Genomic DNA, 20,228 nt, shown 5'->3' on the forward strand with positions numbered 1-20,228 from the left:
TTGTGACTATTGAAGAAATTGGAAAATACAAACATAAAGTATAAATTAAACTACCTTGTAACCTCTTTCCTACCCGACCCAGAGATATCCATTGTTCACATACTTGTGTGTATCCTTCCTTGGAGTATGTATGTTGCAAATATGGGTCATACCCAACATATGATATCATAGCCTCATTCTAACTGGTATACCATGAATCTTTTCCTATTTAAGTAAATATCCAAAAGCATCATTTTAAATGGCTGTATTTTATTATAGATGAACTATTTAAAGCAATAGCTTGATTATAACACTTGGGCTATTTTTATCTTTTAACTGCTATTTAAAATCTTTTTTGATTCCACATCCCCTTTCAGCTGAATCACTGTGTCTTTGCTCCACCCATATTTCTCCAGCAGATAGGTTGTTGGACTATTCCTTTTTGTTTGTTTTTCTATTTATTATAAACAAACCTGTTATAATCTTTTTTGGACATGTATCTGTGTACATGTTGAGTATTTAATATAGCTTCCTAGAAGAGTTACAAGATGTGTGGCTTTTTAATTTTGATAAATATTTCCAAATTGTTGTTAAAAGGTTGTACCGATTTACACCGTCAACAGCAGTGTGAATTTCCATTTTTCTGCACTTTCTTTAACATAACAAAATTCTGCCAACCTTATAAGCAGAATATGTTGCTTAATTTATATTGCCATAATAATTTTTAAAAGTGGTAATCTTTTCAATGTTTATGTCCATTTGTATTTCCATTTCAGTGAATTTTCTCTTTGAATTATGTATATTTTTCTATTAAATTATATCTTTTTAACTGATTTATGGAAACTTTTAACTCTTTGTTTTCTATGTCTAGCAGTGTGTTCTTTCAATCCATCATGTATCTTTTAATTTTACTTATAGTGCTTTTTTTTTTTGCCATAAATGTGTTTTCTTCATTCTTTCACTTTTTAAAATTATTTTTAAAATGTTTTATTTCCATAGGTTTTTGGGGAACAGGTGGTATTTGGTTACATGAGTAAATTCTTTAGTGGTAATTCATGAGATTTTGGTGCACCCATCACCCGAGCAGTACACACTGACCCCAATTTGTAGTCTTTTTTCCCTTACCCCTTCCCACAACTTCCCTCTCCAACCAAAGTCCATTGTATCATTCTTATGCTTTTGCATTGTCATAGCTTAGTTCCCACATATGATACTTGGTTTTCCATTCCTGAATTACTTCCCGTGGAATAATAGTCTCCAATCCCATCCAGGTTGCTGCAAATGCCATTAACTCATTCCTTTTTATGGCTGAGTAGTGTTCCATAGCGTGTGTGTGTATATATATAATATATATAATATAAATATATATATATAAAATCTCACATATAAATATATATATATATATAAATAGCCCGTGTTATAATCAAGCTATTGCTTTAAATAGTTCATATATATGAGATATATATACATATATGAGATATATATACACATATATATGAGATATATATGAGATATATACATATATATGAGAGATATATATACATATATATATATATATACTGAGCTCTTCTTGATACTGTCATTAAGTTTTGCTATTATTTTTTAATATTTTCTATTCAGTTTAATGTGCTCATGTTAGGAGACCTGTGTGTTTTAGAAATGGCTCATGCTTGAACTAAGGAGAACACAGTGGTTGACCCAGGACAGGACAATTCTGAAACCAAAAACTAAGGAGCTCCCTGCCTCTAGGAAACATAGTAGGACAACAGTAGTGTCAAAAGGCAAAATTACAACAAATTTACTTTCATTATCTGAATTGACTTTTATTTACAATTTAAAAATCATAAGATTCTAGCACCTGGTTCTCAGAACCAGAAAAGGTTCAAAGAATTCCCCGGCTGCAATGTGGTCAGACATCTATGGACAGAAAATGGAAGTCACAGGGACAGTGACTTCCCTGTCACTGTCATAGGCAACAGGTTGGTGTTTTGCCTAATTCAAATCAGCTGGCTGACTGTGATTGGCTGGAGCTCAGCTACTGTGATCTGTGATTGACTGAGACCAGCTATTAATATTAGTTACTTGAGTAACAAATAACCCTAAATTAGGGTTTAGTTAATGTACTATGTTATGTTGCAGTTCAGTACTTAAGGACTCAGGACAAGGGCATCCTCAGGCGCAATTTTAATTTCGTTTAACAGTTGCCAACCTTTATTAAGCTTTGTCTTAAAAGCTTTATATTCTCTGGCTTATGAGATCCTCTCACTACTGTGTGGAGGCGTTATGTCCATCCCCACTTTCTAAAGAAAAACTGGGGCTCAAGGAGATACACAACTTGCCTAAGGTCACAGAGCTGGCAAGTGGCCGGGCCACTTTGTGAATCCAAGCGGTGTGACTTCTGAGTCCAAATATCCCCATCGAAGGGTCTGCTGAGATGTGCCATCCTTTCCCCAGGACTGCCACAGGACCACGCTGAAGGAGCCTGTCCCAGGCTCAGGACAGCAAAGACAGAAACAGGTGCCTGTACCCTTAAAAGTCAGGGTCTTAAAATCTCTGGAAAAGTGGAGATGAGGATGCGGGGTGGGGTCACAGAAGCACTGTGGGGACCTCCCTTCTTCACAGTGAGAACTGTCTGGAAGACTTGCATGGTTTATGGTGGCAAAATCATGTATTAATGAAAACATTTCTAAGCAACCAGTTCAAAAATGCTCAGAATGGGTTGGAGGCATAGCATAGACTTCTTTTCAAAAGTAAAGACATTTTCAGTTTCTGTAAAAAGTAATCCTTCCCTGGAAGGGGTAAGTTGTAATTATTTATTCTTTTAAAAATATAGAGTCAGATGCTACTGCTTTTTCTGATTAAGTTTGTGCGTACTTTTAAGTTGTAGTGTGGCAGATGAGGAGCTGATGGTAGAATTAAAAAGGTCTGGTCTGTCATTTTTTTTTTGTATTAGTATTATCTTTCATCCATACTTGTCAATTTTGTGAAGCTAGTTTAGTTAAAATTAGACAATCTGTAAGTCCACATAGTGCAATTTGACTTTTTGAGTAAAAAAATAGGTGGTGGGTTTTTTTTTTTTTTTTTTTTTTGGCTTCCACAGTTGGCTAAATTAAGAGGACCAAATGGTTTAGCCAGGGTTCTGATTAACAACTTGTTGCTGACTAGTTTGCCATCTAAAGTAATGGGGTGAGAGGAGGAAAAGAAAAATCAATCTAAAAACTAAACTGGTAAGAAACAAGTCTTAGACTAGTTTACTTAATGGTTGTACCTTGTACACAGGTCTAAAATGGGATTTGAAGTGTCTGTGGCCACCTCTATGAAGAATAATGTTAAAATCATGTATCGTTCATTATAACATTGATCAATGCTCACTGCTCTCTCAGAGAGAGCTGGATTTGTGGTATAACATTGTAGAGGAGAGGTTGAAACCAGAGATCATCCAGCCTAAAACCTTATGTCTCTCTTAGTTCCTTCTCTTTGAAAAAATGGCACATCCCAACAGTTACTTACGCAAAGTTCTAGAAACTACCTTTGTCCTTCAATTCTCACACTCAGTAGATACACCAGTACTGTCAGTTCTGAACCCAAAATGAATCTTGATTCTTAATTTTCTCCATAATTGCTGCCACCATCTTCCAACTCTTATTTCTTACAATTTTTTTTCATTAGCCTCCTATCTGGCCTCCCCACTTCTATTTTCCCCCTCAATAATTTATTAACTCACTATGCTAAATGGTATTTTAACATGTTTTTAAAGCTCTTTCGCTTTTAAATTTATTTTGAAATGATTTTAAATTTATAAAAAAGTTACGAAAATAGTGCAGAGAGTTCTCATGTATTCTTCATCCAGCTTCTCCTAATTTTAATGTCTCATATATAACCAATTTTGGAAAGCAGGAAATTAACATTGATGTAATACCATTAACTAAGCTACAGGCCTTATTCAATTTTCACCAGTTTTTCCACTAATGTTTCTGGTCCAGGATGCAATCCAGTGACCCACATTACATTTGCTTGTCATATCTCTTTAGTGTCCTTCAATTTGTGACAGATCTTTAGTTTTCCTTTTATAACATTGACCTTTGTTAAAAGTACTGGTCAGTTCATTGATAGAATATTCCCCAATTTAGGTTCATCTGTTGTTTTCTATGACTGGATTGGGTTATGCATTTTTAACAAGAATTATCACAAAAGTGACGTTGTGTCCTTCTCAGTACATTCTATCTGGGGCTAAATAAATGCCTTGTTAAAGATAGAAATTTGATCATGTTATAGACCTTCAGTGGGTTTCCATTTCTCTGAGGGTAAAAGGCAGACTCTTCTAAGATCCTGCATAATTTGGTCCCTGTTACTTTAATTCATGCCTTTTGTAAGGGCCAATACAATTTAAAATTAAGAGGCTTAATTCTTGTTGTTGAAAATAGAAGGAAGGACTTCCCCCACCCCACCCTCTTATTCTTAGAGCATTTACTTAGAAAACTTGTAATTGTTAACTTCTTTCTCTGTCTTTGTGAAATATATGTAAATCTTTTTGAAAGCGAAATAAGCTTCTGGCCAGTTTTAGACCCAGGAATGTCTTTCTTAAGGCCCTGGGAGCCATCTTTTTCAAATGGAATCAAGGAAGATAGCGCCCCTATTTCTCCATTTCTGTGGGAGGGCTGGTGCCTCACTCCAAGTTGCAAAACTATCTCTTATCTTAAAGAGAAGTTTATCGTTCTGTTGAATAAAGCCAATAGTTAACACAGATGGTTACCTCAACTACCAAGTAAATTCAGGAAGAGCTATGTGTGACAAATGGTGTTGCCAAGTCCTCTTACTTAAGGACTAGTTATTGTTTATCTTGATGACAAGTATGTACCACATGGTAAGAGGATGAGATGTCTTTTGAATTTTGGAATCTCTTAATGGATTACCTGTGATAGTTATCATATTCTTATTCAATGCTTTTTCAATAATAAGATTACTTTCTCTTCTAGTCTGTAGAGAGGTTTTCTGTGTTGGGAGGAGATTTTGTTTTTAATGATGTTTCCACAACACTCTTTCCCGCTGACTTACTATGGCTTTATTTCATGTTTCATAAAGTGCAAAACTGTTGCTTGCTCTATAATCCTCTGCCTGAATTCCTCCACTTTCCTCCACCTCTTCGTTTAAGTAGCTCCTTTCAATCTCCAGGACTAAGTTCAGATATAATCTCCCTAAAGACACCTTTCTCAACCACCCTGTCTAAGGAAGCCACCCCTTCCAGGGATTCTATCACATTATCCTGTTTCTATCTTGCAGAGTATTTAATACAACCTGTAATTATTGTACTTATTAATTTGTTGATTTATTTATAGTGTTCTGTCCTCCACTACAATGCAAGCTGTAGCAGGAAGAGACTCCCCTCCAATCTGTCCATTCTCGCCCCATCTGTCTTGTTTATGGCCAAAGCCTTCATACATAGAACAGTGCCTGGCACATAATAGGTGCTTGATGCATATTTGTAGAATGAACAAATGAGTGAGATGAGACTGATAAGTAGGTTAGGGTAGTTAAATAATGAAGATATACATTTTATCCTATTCCTTATCAACTTGTGGAAGTCTCAACAAACAAGTTTTTAGCAGTCTCTGCATTTAACGAACACGTAAAATAATTATATTGAGGAAATAATACATGAAAAATTCACCTTCATACTTGAACAAAAATGGGCCCAAATGCTTGTTTTGAAAAGGAAAATCTGTGATTTTTTTTTTAAACCCACTCAAATATTTTAGGAAAGCTTTCATGTTAATTCTGGATACAGCTGGGGCCATTTGAATTGTAGCATTGACTAATTGGCCAGTGTGAACATCAATTAGTCCTGAATAAAGAGCAGGAGATGAATGCCAAGAAGGAGGAAGTGGAGACTCAGATTGTTCAGCAAATCTACTAGGAATCTGCACATCCTAACAGACAAAGAAGGGACCTTCTGCAAGACCCTTGAGACAGTGGAAGCCTTGAAGTTATGCTGATATTTGAAGGAAGGCTTAACGCAGTGTTTCTCAACCTTAAGCGTGTAGCACAGTCCTCTGGAAGGCTTATTAACACAGGCTGCTGGGCCTCATCCTGAAAGTTTCTGATTCTGTAGGCCTTGGGACCCAAGAATTTGCATTTTAACAAGTTCCCAAATGATACTGCTGACATTGATCCGGGCTCCACACTTTGAGAACCACTGCTTTAAAGCACTGATTGACTAGAAGAACCTGATGTAATTTGTTTATAATAGTTTTTTAAAATTTATTTTATTTAATTATTTAGAGATAGGGTCTTGCTCTGTCACCCAGCCTGGAGTGCAGTGGTGTGATCATAACTCACTGCAGTCTCAAACTCCTGGGCTGAAGCAATCCTCCTGCCTCAGCCCCCTGGAGTAGCTTGGCCTACCACAGCTAATTTTTAGGGTTTTATTTTTATTTTTTAAAGATGGGGGTCTTGGTATATTGCCCAGGCTGGTCTCAGACTCCTGGCCTCAAGCCATCTTTCACTTTGGCTTTGCAAAGTGCTGGGATCAAAGGCATGAGCCACCAAACCCAACCCTGTAACAGTCTTTTAAGAGTTGACAATGGCTTTTCTTGCTCCCGGGCCATCTTAGCAGCAGTTCTTGGTTGCGGGCCATACCGCACCTAAGGCAGAAAGATGGTGGCTGCAAAGAAGACAAAAAAGTCGCTGGAGTTGATCAATTCTAGGTTCTAACTTGTTATAAAAAGTGAAAAGCACGTGCTGGGGTACGAGCAGTCTCTGAAGATGATCAGACAAGGCAAAGTGAAATTGGTCATTCTAACAACTGTCCAACTTTGAAGAAATCAGAAATAGAGTACTATGCAATGTTGGTCAAAACTGGTGTCCATCACTACAGTGGCAATAATATTGAACTGGGCCCAGCATGAGGAAAATACTACAGAGTATGCACAGTGGCTGTCATTGATCCAGGTGATTCTGACACCATTAGAAGCATGCTAGAACAGACTGGTGAAAAATAAACCATGCAAAATTTCCCTTTAATAAAATTTGCCAGAGCTTGTTAAAAAAAAAAAAAAAAGAGAGTTGACAGTTTTTTTTAAAATTAAACAAATGTTCCATTTTTTTAACTGCCAAGGAAAAGGGTCTCTTTTTTCATGCTTCATTTTTAAAGGTCCCATCTCTGTATCTCAGTTCTCATTTATTGAGCATGTACTAGTTGTACACATTATTTAATATTTAAAATTGCTGGGTAAATCCTTATTTTACCCATGGATTATTATTGTATCTTGGGTGACAGAACCAAGATTTCATATAGCATTTTCAATATCTTGCCTCATATCACGATGTAGAATTTCATTGCTCCCTACAGATCCACTCTGGATTTCTATATGTGGGAGTCTTTAATATGATATTGAAGAAATCAGCTGAAAACTTTCCCTAGGGGTTTTCCTCCTTAACCAGACCTTATATTTTGGTGGGTTAGTGGCCTTTATTCTCAAAGCAAATAATTGAAATTCAAGATTCAAAGACAAAATACACCTATCTGTTTTTAAGTAATAAACCATATTGGCACATTCTCTGATTAGATGTATTACTCCTCACTCTGGAATCATAGAAATTTCTGTTAGTAGTTTCTTTATTTTTTAAATTGAATTGTATTATAAGTTCCAGGATACACGTGCAGGATGTGCAGTTTTGTTACATAGGTTAAGGTGTGCCATGGTGGTTTGCTGCACCTATCAACCCATCATAGGTATTAAGCCTCGCATACATTGGCTATTTATCCTGATGCTCTCCTTGCCCCCCACCACTCTGACAGTGTGTTCTTCCCCTCCCTGTGTCCATGTGTTCTCATTCTTCAGCTCCTACTTATAAGTGAGAACATGTGTTGTTTGGTTTTCTGTTCCCGCGTTAGTCTGCAGAGGATAATGACTTCCAGCTCCATCCATGTCCCTGCAAAGGACATGATCTCATCCCTTTTTATGGCTGCATAGTATTCCATGGTGCATATGTACATTTTCTTTATCCAGTCTGTCATTAATGTGCTATGGTGAATAGTGCTGCAGTGAATATACGTGTGTATGTATCTTCGTAATAGAATGATTTATATTCCTTTGGATATATACCCAGTAATGGGATTGCTGGGTCAAATGGTATTTCCTTACCCATGAATTATCTAAGTTTCTGGGTAGTGTGATTATTGCCCAGTGGTTCACTTCTGACCAGTGATATAGCTGGTGCTTCCGCAGGGCTTTCTGACTCCAGGATTGGGCCTCTTTTTGCTACAATGCTTCTCAGCCTGAGATAAAACTAATTTTAAGACTAATTGGTAACACCTTGAGGTATTATATGACTGAAGTAGAAATTACTTAGCCTGATCTAACATAGAAGGCTGGTTAAGACAAAAGTCCTAATGTGAAGTGCTACATCTAGGTGTTTTGTTACCCGAGAAACATGGTAGCTTTGTTTCCCAAGAAGGATTTTAAAGATTACTCTAGCAAAACACTCATTTTCTACATGAGTTTGAGTAATTTGTCTAAGTGGTAAAACCAAACTGACCTTTTTTGCTTAATTGCCTACATGATTCAATGAATTCTCTATTGAGAGACAGTAAGACCAAACACGTTCTCCTCAACATCCCAGAAATGCATGGATCACCTTGGAAATCTCTGAAAAACTAATAAAAAGAAGCAAGTGACTGAGTTCATAATTGTTTCCCTTTCTCTAAGCCAAAATTGATGGCCAGGAGGAAGGCATTGAAAGCCAGTACATACTGACAGTATTTATAAGATCTTGATATTTTAGACTTGTATTGCACCATTCATCCTGGGATCATAAAAATGGTTGTTAAAATTTATACCATATTAGTCTGATTAACCCTGAGAAGGGTAAAAATAAAGGATTGAGGAGAAATATTTATTTCACAAGGGTTAGGACTTTAATATACAGAAAGCTGCATAAATCTGCAGATGTTCTAATTAGATTCAGCTGAACTGCTTCAGAATGCACGATAACATGGATTTACTCTGCCAACTACTAAGAATAACTTTTCTGGTGTAAAAAAAATGTTCAAGTTTCAATATTGAAACATAAAATACTCCAGCCCAGGGGATAGATTCGTTTCACATCAATTTTTTCATTGACTCAAATTTCTCTAGCAGTTAAGTTGCTCCTTTATTGTAAGACTTAAACAGAATTTTCTAAATGGCACCCTAATGGTACTCTTCTCAGGTTATAGTACCTGGAATCCTATTTTCTGTTAATAGTTAAACATTAACCTTAGATCACTGTAATACCATCAGGCAAGTTATTCATATGGTGCTTAATTTACAATCAGGGAGTAGTTTAGGCCATGAGAAAATGTGGTTCATAAAGAGGATGACATTAAGGAATCAAGAGATGTATTTCATGAGGTAGTTTTGCTAGTCAATTTCCTTTTTTTTTCCTTGAATATATGATGGTTTTTAAATCTCAGGAAAGTTATTCCTTTGTGCTGGCAGGGGAAATCTATGTTGTCCTACATTTGGAAGTTTTTCAGTAAATCTTATCAGAGAATTTGCTGAGGCCCAAGTTACAGCCAGGGTGAAGAATGAGCCTTCCTTTGGCACGAGAATCCTACTGGATCCCCAAAGGCATGGGGATCCCTTTAGTGTCTAACTTTGAAAAGTTCCATCAGCACCAGAATGCTTTCCGCTTCCACAGAACCTGGGGGTCAGATCCAGCTGCACCTTCTAATTTATCTGTTTCTAGGTCTGAGAAGGCAAGGTGAGGGAAAATGTCTCTTTACAAAGGGAGTCAAGGGGAAATGTGAGAGAGGATGTGACTAGAACCTCATGTTCCATTGCCTGCCCCTTAGACAAACCAACCTTTGGTCAATATTCCCTCAATTATATTTGATAAGCCAACCTATTATCCTTAATTAAAATGTTGGCAGGAAGCATTCATGTGAATTTTTGCCAAGGATTTATTATAATCTCCTTGTTTTATGGTTTCCTATTTTGAATAGTGAAAGAATAGTTTCATAAACCCTTCTGAAGGAGAATCTCTTGTAAATGCAAATTTTATCTCCTTCGTAATCTTTTTGGATCTCTGTGAATTTGCACAGAACAAAAATACATTGCTCAAGTATGCTGTGTTTTAATTTATTAATAAAAACAAAATAGTTGTGAAAGGCATTTGTAGGAAATTGATTTGAAATAGATGTTACCGTGGCATATGCATTAGTCTGCAACATTAGGAACAATGAACATGGAAAATCCACATTATTTATAGACTTACTAGCTACCTGTTACTGTAGAATCTGAAGTCCGGGATATCATAAATATGTAGAGTCGTGTCCTAGCATTTACATTTAACCCTTGGTTTTCTAGTATCTAAGTCACTTTATCTTGTTTCCCTGTTATCCTATACATAAATATATGTGTGTAAACACACACACACACACACACACCCCTACACCTGATCATTGATATAAAAACAGCAACAACAACAAAAATGGGTCACTAATGTATAGAACCCAATAGTGCCTGTAACATAAAAGAACGCAATAAATGTGAGTTCCCTCTTCCTATCCTAAATCCCTTTTCTTATTTCTTGGGCATTTTCCTTTCTCTCCTCACTTTTATCAAAGGATAGGTTGGGAATTTAAAAAAAGATGGAACTGGAATAAGCTTATTAGAATGCTTTACAGCACATTGCACAAGGAAATATTGGCAGATGAGTTTGAACATGGGTAAAATAAGTACGAGAATGATTAGTGCCTCTTCTCATTCCAAGATAGTGTCCTCTATTAGCATGGATGCTGGAGATGCAGCTGCACGGAGAGCATAGTTTGATATGCCAGAGGTAGGAGATATTCCAGGGAGGGCCAGCCCTTCAACGCATTAGATCAAATGTTCTCAGCCTGAGGAAGCCAATCCCTCAACTCTAAGGTTAAGTCTAAATAGCAGCCACTTCCTCTTTCCCACTAAATACTTATTATGAGTCAGGCCCTTGTCATTTGGGGTTTCAAGCCAATGATAATAATCTTTCAGTTTATATTGAATACGATTGGGACACCAAAGACTGACCAGAGCTCATTCTTTGATTCTCAATCCCAAGATAGCCTTTATTATATGGTCCAAGATGAGTAACTTCCTAACACTATCACTTGATATCTTTACACAAGAACATTTGCCTCCTGTGAATTGAATCGTAGAAATAAAATTGTGCAGGTATTAGGGTGATGCATTTACCTGAATCTGGCAAAAGCACTTTCGACGCAGCTAACACAATTATGGAACGAGAGGAGGGTAGAGGTTGTGTTCCCTTTGTCTCTTTTTCAACTACAGAAATTACACTGTGGTAGCAGGATTTCCTTTAAATCTAGGTTCAATAGACATTCCATCTCCCTTTGCTCATTTTCACTCGCACATATTCTCAGTTATGTGATATATATCAGAGAAGAGAGTCCTGCTTTTGCCTTTAGGTCTTTCGGAAGTTAACTGAAGAAAATAACGAATTTTCAGATTGGCTGTTATCTCACTAATCATATCTGCCCCCAAGTTAAGCAGTATCTACTTTGCCTTGCTCTGTCTAGACCTGACAGTCTAGACAAGAGTTAATGCTCATTAGCAGGCTAGAGAGGCCCCATGGACCTCCTTTGCCAGATAGTGTGATGTTTTCTTCTTCTGATAGAATTTGGAAAGAGGCTGCGACTATAGGTCAGGGAGGTGGACATGCAACAGGAAGCAGCGCTATTGTCCCCTCACTTGGTAACAGTCTCACAGTATAGCAACACATTCAGCTCCCAGGATAAAAGCAGGTGTTTTGCTTTAATTAAGACCAACAAAGTCTTTTCTGTTCTCAATAGGCTTATATTTTTAGACACTAAGGTAAGGAGGAAGAGAACATTATCCCATTCTGTGCATAAAAATAAAGATTCAGCATGAACTGCATAATTAAGAACTGAAAGGGGGAAATGCAATTCAATTAAAACTGACAGAATAATACACGGAATCAATGGCTTTATTTGGTGCTTAATGATGATACTGTTTTCATTTCATTATACATGAGTCATAACCAGATTTGCCTTAGTGTAATTGTATTTTTTACAGAGTAAACCAAAGTATGCAATTTGCAGTAGACTCATCAATTAAAAAGAGGCTGATTTAAGATGATCATAAATTGATCCCTGAGACTGAAACCAAATTTTTTTCATTCCAATATATTAACTTATTGGAATGATGAGTAATTTTAGGCAGGGGTGGAGAGAGGCATTGGTGGGGGAGGTGAAGATCAGTGAACAAATATTAAAGACTGATTTCCATGAAAAAAATGACAGTAGTATGTTTTCCAGTGAGGAACCGATATGGTGATGTATTTTTGATCCAGTGAGCTGAACAAAACATGATGGGATTTCGGGCTGGAGAAGAAATGTATAAAATGAATCATAATATTGACACAAAGTCAAGTGTAACAGGGAGATATCATTTCCATATGTGGCCTTCTAGCTATATGGATTTTAAAATTGGAACATGAGACCCAAGGAAAGCAGACAGAAGAGGTTAAATTAGAAGTTAGGCTACTCGAGTACTTTATGGAATTAATGGTGGAATATAGAACATGTTGCTGAGAGGAACATTCACTAAACTTCTCAGATGTCCTGCTCTGTGGGGTACAGACAACTGCTGGTGTTATATGAACCCCAATGAAAACCCAATGTGTATTAGCAGTGAATGACTACACAGTCAGGATCGGAGAGGTTGGTCACTGCAAAATGTGTCTGACTTATGTCTTCATTCCATTAGTCATATGGATAAAAGTTTCATATTTTCCACACTTGACTAAACTTCAAATGTACTGTATGAACAGGTAGATGAAGGGACTCTCATTTACCCATGACAACCCTGTGATCCTCAAAAGCTGATAAGTTTGGGCCAGGGAAATAGTAATTTTCCCTTCATCATGGGGTCAAGGGGACCACCCTGTCCTCCCTGGCAGACTTGTGCTGACCACTCAGAACATATTGATATAGGCCAGATCTTCCCACAGTAAATACATCCTTCTAACTCATTTCTATTTGTTAATATTAGTGTAATCTTCTTTCTTACTGGGCCATGCTTCTTTGTGACTGGGCCATGCTGACAATGCCATTGATTCCTGTAGAGTGACCTGGAGTGGACAGAGGAAAAGCAAACCTAACAGAAAAGTATATACTCAGGAGTCTCAAAGCGCACAAATGAATAAAACAAGAAGGCCTGTGTTCTGTAGATAGGGGAGACCATCTTAAATTCATAATAACTCATCTGTAAGAACCATTTTTGTATCTTCTTAAATATCTTATATTTTCCTTTTTTGTTGTTGTTTTTACACATTGAAAATAAAATGTCAATATGCTGATCAGCAGAAAGGTTTTTCAGACACTTCCATAGATTATCCCTTAAATACTTGGCTCGTCATTTAATCTTCTAATTATGATCTCCTAATCATAACTAGCTACTTGAGTAAATATGTACATATAGATATATGTATATAAATTAACAAGACCATAATTGTTATTACTCTTTTCAGGTTCTGGAATTGTTGGCAAATTACATAGTTTTTATAGGATGATTAGAAACAAGAACTATCATTTACAAAGCAGATAAAACTATAAAACTAGAGTAAATAAGACATGTACTATGTATGATTCATATACTAGTTGTAATAGACAAATATTGACCCATTCAGACTCTCAGTCATTACAGCCTGTAAACAGCACGATGCAACTGCTAGATGGTTACACAGGCTAGGGATGTAGTCAGTTGGTACAAAGCCATAAGTTCTGCTGCCCTCGTTAGGATTCAAACAAATAGCCTTGATCTTGTTGCACTCTGACTTAGCTAGCAGAGCAAGTGAATCACAGATGGAAGACTACATCTGTTTGGAGTTGTAGCATTAATTCATGCTTTTATTAATTCCTACATTCAACAAAAACATTTCATGCATCTCTTACGATTAAGGCATTATACCAAGTGCTACATACTTCTTTTAATAAACACTTTATAGTACTTACTAGGCAGAGAAAATTATTCTCCTGGATGAGATAAAAATATTCCTTCAGTATGGGGAGGTTGGGTGAGGATGGGAAATAGATGGAAGGAGTAAGGAGGGCAGAGATGTAGGTGGGTTCCAGGGAAAGTCTTAGGGAAGTAGTCAACCCCCAAGAATCCAGAAGATACTGAGGTTGGGCAATCTGTTTCTTATATCCTAGGTTAGATGCCCATGGAAGCAACACCTCCCTTTCCCACTAGAGTAACTGGCAGCACGTTATATCTGGGGTCTTGGATAGTTTCCCAGAGACTCTGGTGCCCCAGTACAGCATAGAAACCAAATAGTTCATGGTCCCTGGGAACATACGTAGTGGCAAGAACAACCAGGCTTGAAGGGATAAACAGCAATAAGAGATGTCTCAGAGGAGACTTTGTGTGGACAAATTGCAAATGCCCTCAGCAATGTCTTACTACTATGAAGGCTTCCCCTGGCCCCAGGAAGTTAGGTCAACCCCAGGAAAAGCAGAGTTGCTGTTTGCTGGGGATTAACTGCCTGCTACCTCTGCAGGATAGAGGCTCAGAATGGAAAGGGAATAATGAAAAAATAAAGTTGGTCTCTTGCACATGTGCATTTATGGACAGAAGTTCCTACCTGCTTCATGTGGAGATATCTTCCAGGTTTGCTAAAAATTCACCTGCAGCATGTATCCACAGCCTGGGTTGATTACAAACTCTAGGATGAAAGCCAAGTCATCTGGAGGCAACATGTGTAACCCTGTGGGAGAGATGTCTAACAGAAAGGAGCTGCATTCCTAGAAGTCACTGTTGATTCTGGAAATATCAGTGGGCTGTGATGAGGTTGAGTTTGAAAAAGTACAAGAGAATGTTTTAAGCCCTCTGAGCAGCTAAAAACTGGTCTTAAAGGATGAACAGGTGAAGGTACCCACAGAGGTTTTAAAAAATTGTTAATTTTTAATAAATTAAATTATTGATTTCCAGAAGAATACCTAGAAAGGAAGAGTTTGGAAAATAATTTTTATGGCTTCTAACTTGTATGGTGATTTTTCTGAATGAACTAATACTCTTTCAGGAGAGGAAAGGGCAATACTATTAATAGCAGCAGCCACTAGAGAGAGAGCACTTTTCTGTAGTCTCTCTAAGAAATAGCTATTAAGGTTAAAGTGAATTGAATCCCCTCAATGGTGCTTGTTCCTAATTTACCAAGATGTACCTCTCCACATGGTGTGCGCGCATGAACACACACACACACACACACACACACACACACACACACACACACACACACAGTGTGTGAGTGCACAGGAGAGATACTATGCCTGGAGAGAGATTGGGTAACAATCTTCACTGCAAGGCTGGTGCACAGTCTCAGAGGGAGATGGTTTCTAACACTATCGAAAAAGTAGCTGGGATTACAGGCATGTGCCACCACGCCCATCTAATTTTTGTATTTTCAGTAGAGACAGGGTTTCACCATGTTGGCCAGGATGGTCGCGATCTCCTGACCTCGTGATCTGACCGCCTTGGCCTCCCAAAGTGCTGGGATTACAGGCATAAGCCACTGCGCCTGGCCAAGGTCATATAATTTTTATAGTGAGAGCCTTTGAAAATATATATATTTTTACTAGTAGACAAATTTATTTCAAAAAACTACAAAGCACATGTGACAAAACAGTAACATCTGTGATCGGAGTATGGGATCTTTTAAATTTCAGAAGTTGGAGGTAATACAGATTTTGGAGTTGATAAGGCTGGAATGTGACCAGGGGCATCAGTGGTTCAGGCGATGTGAAGGAGAAGGTCTTTGGAGGTAAGGAGATCAAAGAACCAACAATCCAGGGTTGGGATGGGTCATCCACACATGTATGGAAGGCATCGATAAAGAAGATGGTCATTAAGGTGCAGATGATGATGACTCAGTCCTAAAAACTTACATAATAATAGCTAATGTTTATTCAGTGCTTATCAAGTACCAGGCACTGCACTATGAATTTTATATATTATTGTTACATTCATTTTATAGATGAGAACAGTGAGGGTTACAAAAGTTTGTAAACTTTGCCAAGCACCACTGCTAGTGAGTGTCAAGTCTGTTAGTTCTCAGACCCAGACAGCCTGGCCCCAGAGCCTGCATTCTTTACCACTTTTCTCTCAGTATCTGTGAATGATGTAACTATGGCCAGCGGACAGAGGGCAGAGGGTACAGTGTGAACCTTAAAGAAGTGGGAGGTTTTGCAAGGAGAAGAGGAAGAAGCAGTCTTGAACAACTCAAAGTCTTGGCCTTGAGGCATGAGGAGTGTGAATGACCAATAGTCTCCACTGAAGGTAGCTGCAGATTCTAGACAGTGGTTTCCTCTAGGGGAACACAGGTTCCTCTTAGGGCAAGGAAGTGGAAGGACCATTCTAAGAAAAGGTGGAGAATATTGAAATACCCCAAGGCCAAGCAGGAGGGTGGATGGAGAGAGACAGGGTGAGGGAGGTAGTCAGATGCAGAGATTGTATGAGGATGAAGATACTGGTGACAACTGCCAGGTGGGCTCGGCCCTCTGGCAGCAACATTGGTAAACACCATGGAGGCCCTGAGGAGTTCGTTGCTCTACCTCCATTGAGGCAGCAAGTGGTAAAGCAGTGAGCATATTCCTTCCTAGAGCTGCAGTAACAAAGTACCACAGACAGAGTGGCTTAAACAACAGTAATCTATTGTCTCACAGTTCTGGAGGTTGGAATTCCAAGATCAAGTTGTCTGCAGGGTTGGTTCCTTCTGAGGGATGTTCCAAGCCTCTCCTTTGGCTTCTGGACATTTGCTGGTGATCACTGGCATTCCTTGGGGTGTAGAAGCCTCGCCCCAATCATTGCCTTCATCCTCACATGACATTCTTCCTGTGTGTGTGTGTGTCTGTGCACAAGTTTCCCATTTTCATATGGAACCCAGTCATATTGGATTAGGGCCCACCCTAATGACCTCATCTTAACAACTAATTACATCTGTAAGAACCCTATTTCCAAATAAAGTTGTGTTCTGAGGTCCTGCAGGGTAGAACCTCAACAATGGAATTTGGGGAAGACAATCCAGACTATATAACTGTGGTGTTAGGGGCACTGCTCACTCCTGGCCACTCGCATTCGATTGGGAATCTGTTCTGAGCACCTGAGCATTCAAGGCACTTTCTGGGTATAGCAGGGAACATACAAATGAATGAAACAAAATCCCTGGCTTCCAGGGCCGAACTTGGGGGAGGTAGAGGGAGTGGGTAAAGTATGACAAACTCAGATGTCTAAAACACAAGTCAGATCTGATTAATGCTGTGAGATACCATCAGATTATTATGTAAATTTAAAAATTAATGAGAAGGAGAGTAGGGCTTTGGACCTAATTTGGTTTATTTTTAAATTTTGCAGGTAAGGAATCTTAGTTCTAGAAATGTTAAATGGCCTGCTGCAGGTCTGCCAACTGGAAATATGCTCTTTCAATTACACCATGTATATAAACACACATCCAGCCCCATTTTCTATTATGTCAAATGTCTTTGAGATGTATTATTTTAAAAATTATTTTTATATAACTGGTCAGGAAAATGGTTACCTAAACTTATGAACTTGAAGCGGCAAATAATGTTTAAAAGAAGTCAGAGACATTTCTATGACAGTGACTGAGCTGTTGACTAAATATTGACTATAAATCTTCAACCACCTACTATCCACAGGTGCCAATCTGCCTACAGCTATACACAATTTATGTAATTTGTATTTGATGCCAAAATACACTGTAAGTTTCTTGCATCCTTAAAAAATAAAACCACTAGCCACCTTGAACCACTGCAGTCTTCTTCTTCAAATATCCTTCACCTTCTTAAGTGAGGTCAGAGTAGCCTACCTGGGAGAAACGGCTGGGCTCTATGCAAAGGCCTGGATTCTTCACTGCATTGACAGATAAACATTGACAATTCCAAATTTTAGAAATACAGTGTTGAGCTGGGAGCCACTTGATAACTGTGGGAAGCAAAATGTCTATCCTGAGTTTCCTAGGTGGGTATGCCTGGATTTGGTGGGCACTGTGAAGTGTGGTGTGGAAAGCCTAGGAAAAGAGAAAGAAGATGAAGGGGTAGTTGATCTTCCCCTTTTCTGGTTTATAGTGAAATTTTTCAAGAAAGTGAGACTATCTTAGGAACATGGCAACAGAGAGTAAGAAGAAGAAATCTGGAATCAATTCAACATTGAATTTCTGATTTGTAGTTTACAAATGGAAAATAAAACTGGCTTCATTATGGACGGCATTTAGGAAATAAGGCCACTAGGTTCAAGAGGGTCTGGTTCTCAGCATCAGAATTCCAGAGTTTGCTGTAAATTTGACCTGGGCAGTGATCCTGCCACTGGGGATGAGACTGCCCTCTCGTTTCTGGAAGTGAGGTGCAACAGCCAGACAGTGCACCACTGAGTCTCTGATTTGGGAAGGACAAATATACTAGGAAAAAAATACCTTACTGCTTTCATGGTTCAAAATTCGTGATGAATTATCCACATTTTTTGCCATAGTAATTAAAAAGTTCTTATAGCTCTTCATCTATTTCTTATCAGTTGTCAAGTAATAGAGTAGCAAATCCTTATTCTAGCCTTTCCTTCCTTCACTCGAGATGCTTCAGTGTCTGATCATGTCAGTCTCTAAAATGTGTTTAATATGTAGCAGAGATATAATGATGAGGAAAAGAGACATGGTCCTTGTCCTCAGCATGGGGAGGGAGATGGATAGTCATGATGTAATCTAGAAATACATAATTCCAAGCTGTAACAAGGTGAGTGAGGAAGAAGGAAGAGAACTGTGAGACTACAGCCTGTCCTCTGTGTCCATGGGGACTGGTTCCAGGACTCCCTGTGGATACTTCAACCCCTCGAGTCCTTTACAGCCAGCCTGTATCCACAGCTTCTGCATCTGCAGATACCAACTGTATACAAAAGGGGAGCTGATTTAGAGTGGGTAAACAGGGAAGACTTCCCTGAGGACATGACATCTGTGCTGAGTGCATAAAGGTCTAGAGGCATTAATGGGCACAATGTGGAGATGGGGGGTGGAGTGTGAGCAAGAAGCTTTCACACAGAGAACAAGTGCAAAGGAGCAAGGTTGGAGTGGGGGGTGGGGTGGGGTGGGAACAGAACCGAAAAGGTCACTAGAGCAAGTGGGAGAGAGAGGCAAGAGAGAGGGCTGAAGGTGTGAGCAGATCAGGCAAGGGCAGTAACCTTTCTGAGCAATGGTAAGCTATTACAATTTTTAAGTGAGGGGCAAAAGATTCAGATGCTAGCATTGTAAGACTTTCCGCACAGCTGCAGTGTGGAAGATCAACAGGAGGAAGGCATGAGAGGAGGCTGGAGGACCAGGAGAGACAGGATGTTGCAGAGTAATGATGGAGATGGAGGAAGGGGATTGGGTCAAGAAATACTGAGGTAGAATAGTTTTAGAATCTGCTTTTTCCACTTGACATATTGTGAATCTCTGTCTTTTTATTTTTTTTTTAATTTTTGCCTGATTTCATTTTTTATTGGATTATTATATTTTCTTTTCTTTGTTTTTTTTTTCATTTTAAGTTCCAGGATACATGTACAGGACGTGCAGGTTTGTAAAAATATGGAATGCTTCACGAATTTGCGTGTCATCTTTGCGCAGGGGCTGTGCTAATCTTCTCTGTATCATTCCAATTTTAGTATATATGTGCTGCTGAAGCGAGCACTGTGGGTCTGTCTCTACATTTCAAAAATGTTGATCTCCATAATCAGGTCTCTGTGATAGTTCCTTGTATGGATCAATTATTACATATTCAATAATCTCCTACTGATGGACTTTTTGTCAATTACAAATGACTCTGCAAATTGTATTATGTATTAATTGTCTGATTGTTCCCTTAATGGATATTTTATATTAGTTGCCAAACCAACTCTCAGAAACATACTAGTTTATTCTCTCACTAATAGCGCATAAGACTTCCATTGTCTATCCCCTTTCAAACCCCAGTGTATTGTCAATCTTTTTAATTTTAGCTGGCTAATAGGTAAACAAAATTCAGTATTTTAATTTGCATTCTTCTGATTACTCATGAGACTGGCCATCTTTTCATGTGGTTACTGACCATTTATATTTATTATTTTGTAGATTATCTATTTCTTTTGCCTATTTATGTCTCAGGATATTCTTTTCCCTGTTGATGAAACATAACTTTTTTGTAACCCTTTGTCATATGTACTTAGCAAAAG

The 20,228-nt window shown here is 38.3% G+C and overlaps 1 protein-coding gene, 1 non-coding gene and 1 pseudogene across 3 annotated transcripts in view; 1 reads left to right on the forward strand and 2 right to left on the reverse strand.

The window, feature by feature from the left end:
• Positions 1 to 20,228, reverse strand: part of CDH20 (cadherin 20) — a 216,579-nt gene that overhangs the window by 140,524 nt on the left and 55,827 nt on the right. The window lies entirely within an intron of this gene.
• LOC100595394 lies at positions 6,494 to 7,231 on the forward strand (annotated as a pseudogene).
• Positions 19,600 to 19,708, reverse strand: LOC115834859. Its single transcript, XR_004029860.1, has one exon. It is a non-coding gene; the product is annotated as a U6 spliceosomal RNA (small nuclear RNA).

Source organism: Nomascus leucogenys, chromosome 4, assembly GCF_006542625.1.
Source record: "Nomascus leucogenys isolate Asia chromosome 4, Asia_NLE_v1, whole genome shotgun sequence".
Taxonomy (NCBI): Eukaryota; Metazoa; Chordata; class Mammalia; order Primates; family Hylobatidae; genus Nomascus; species Nomascus leucogenys.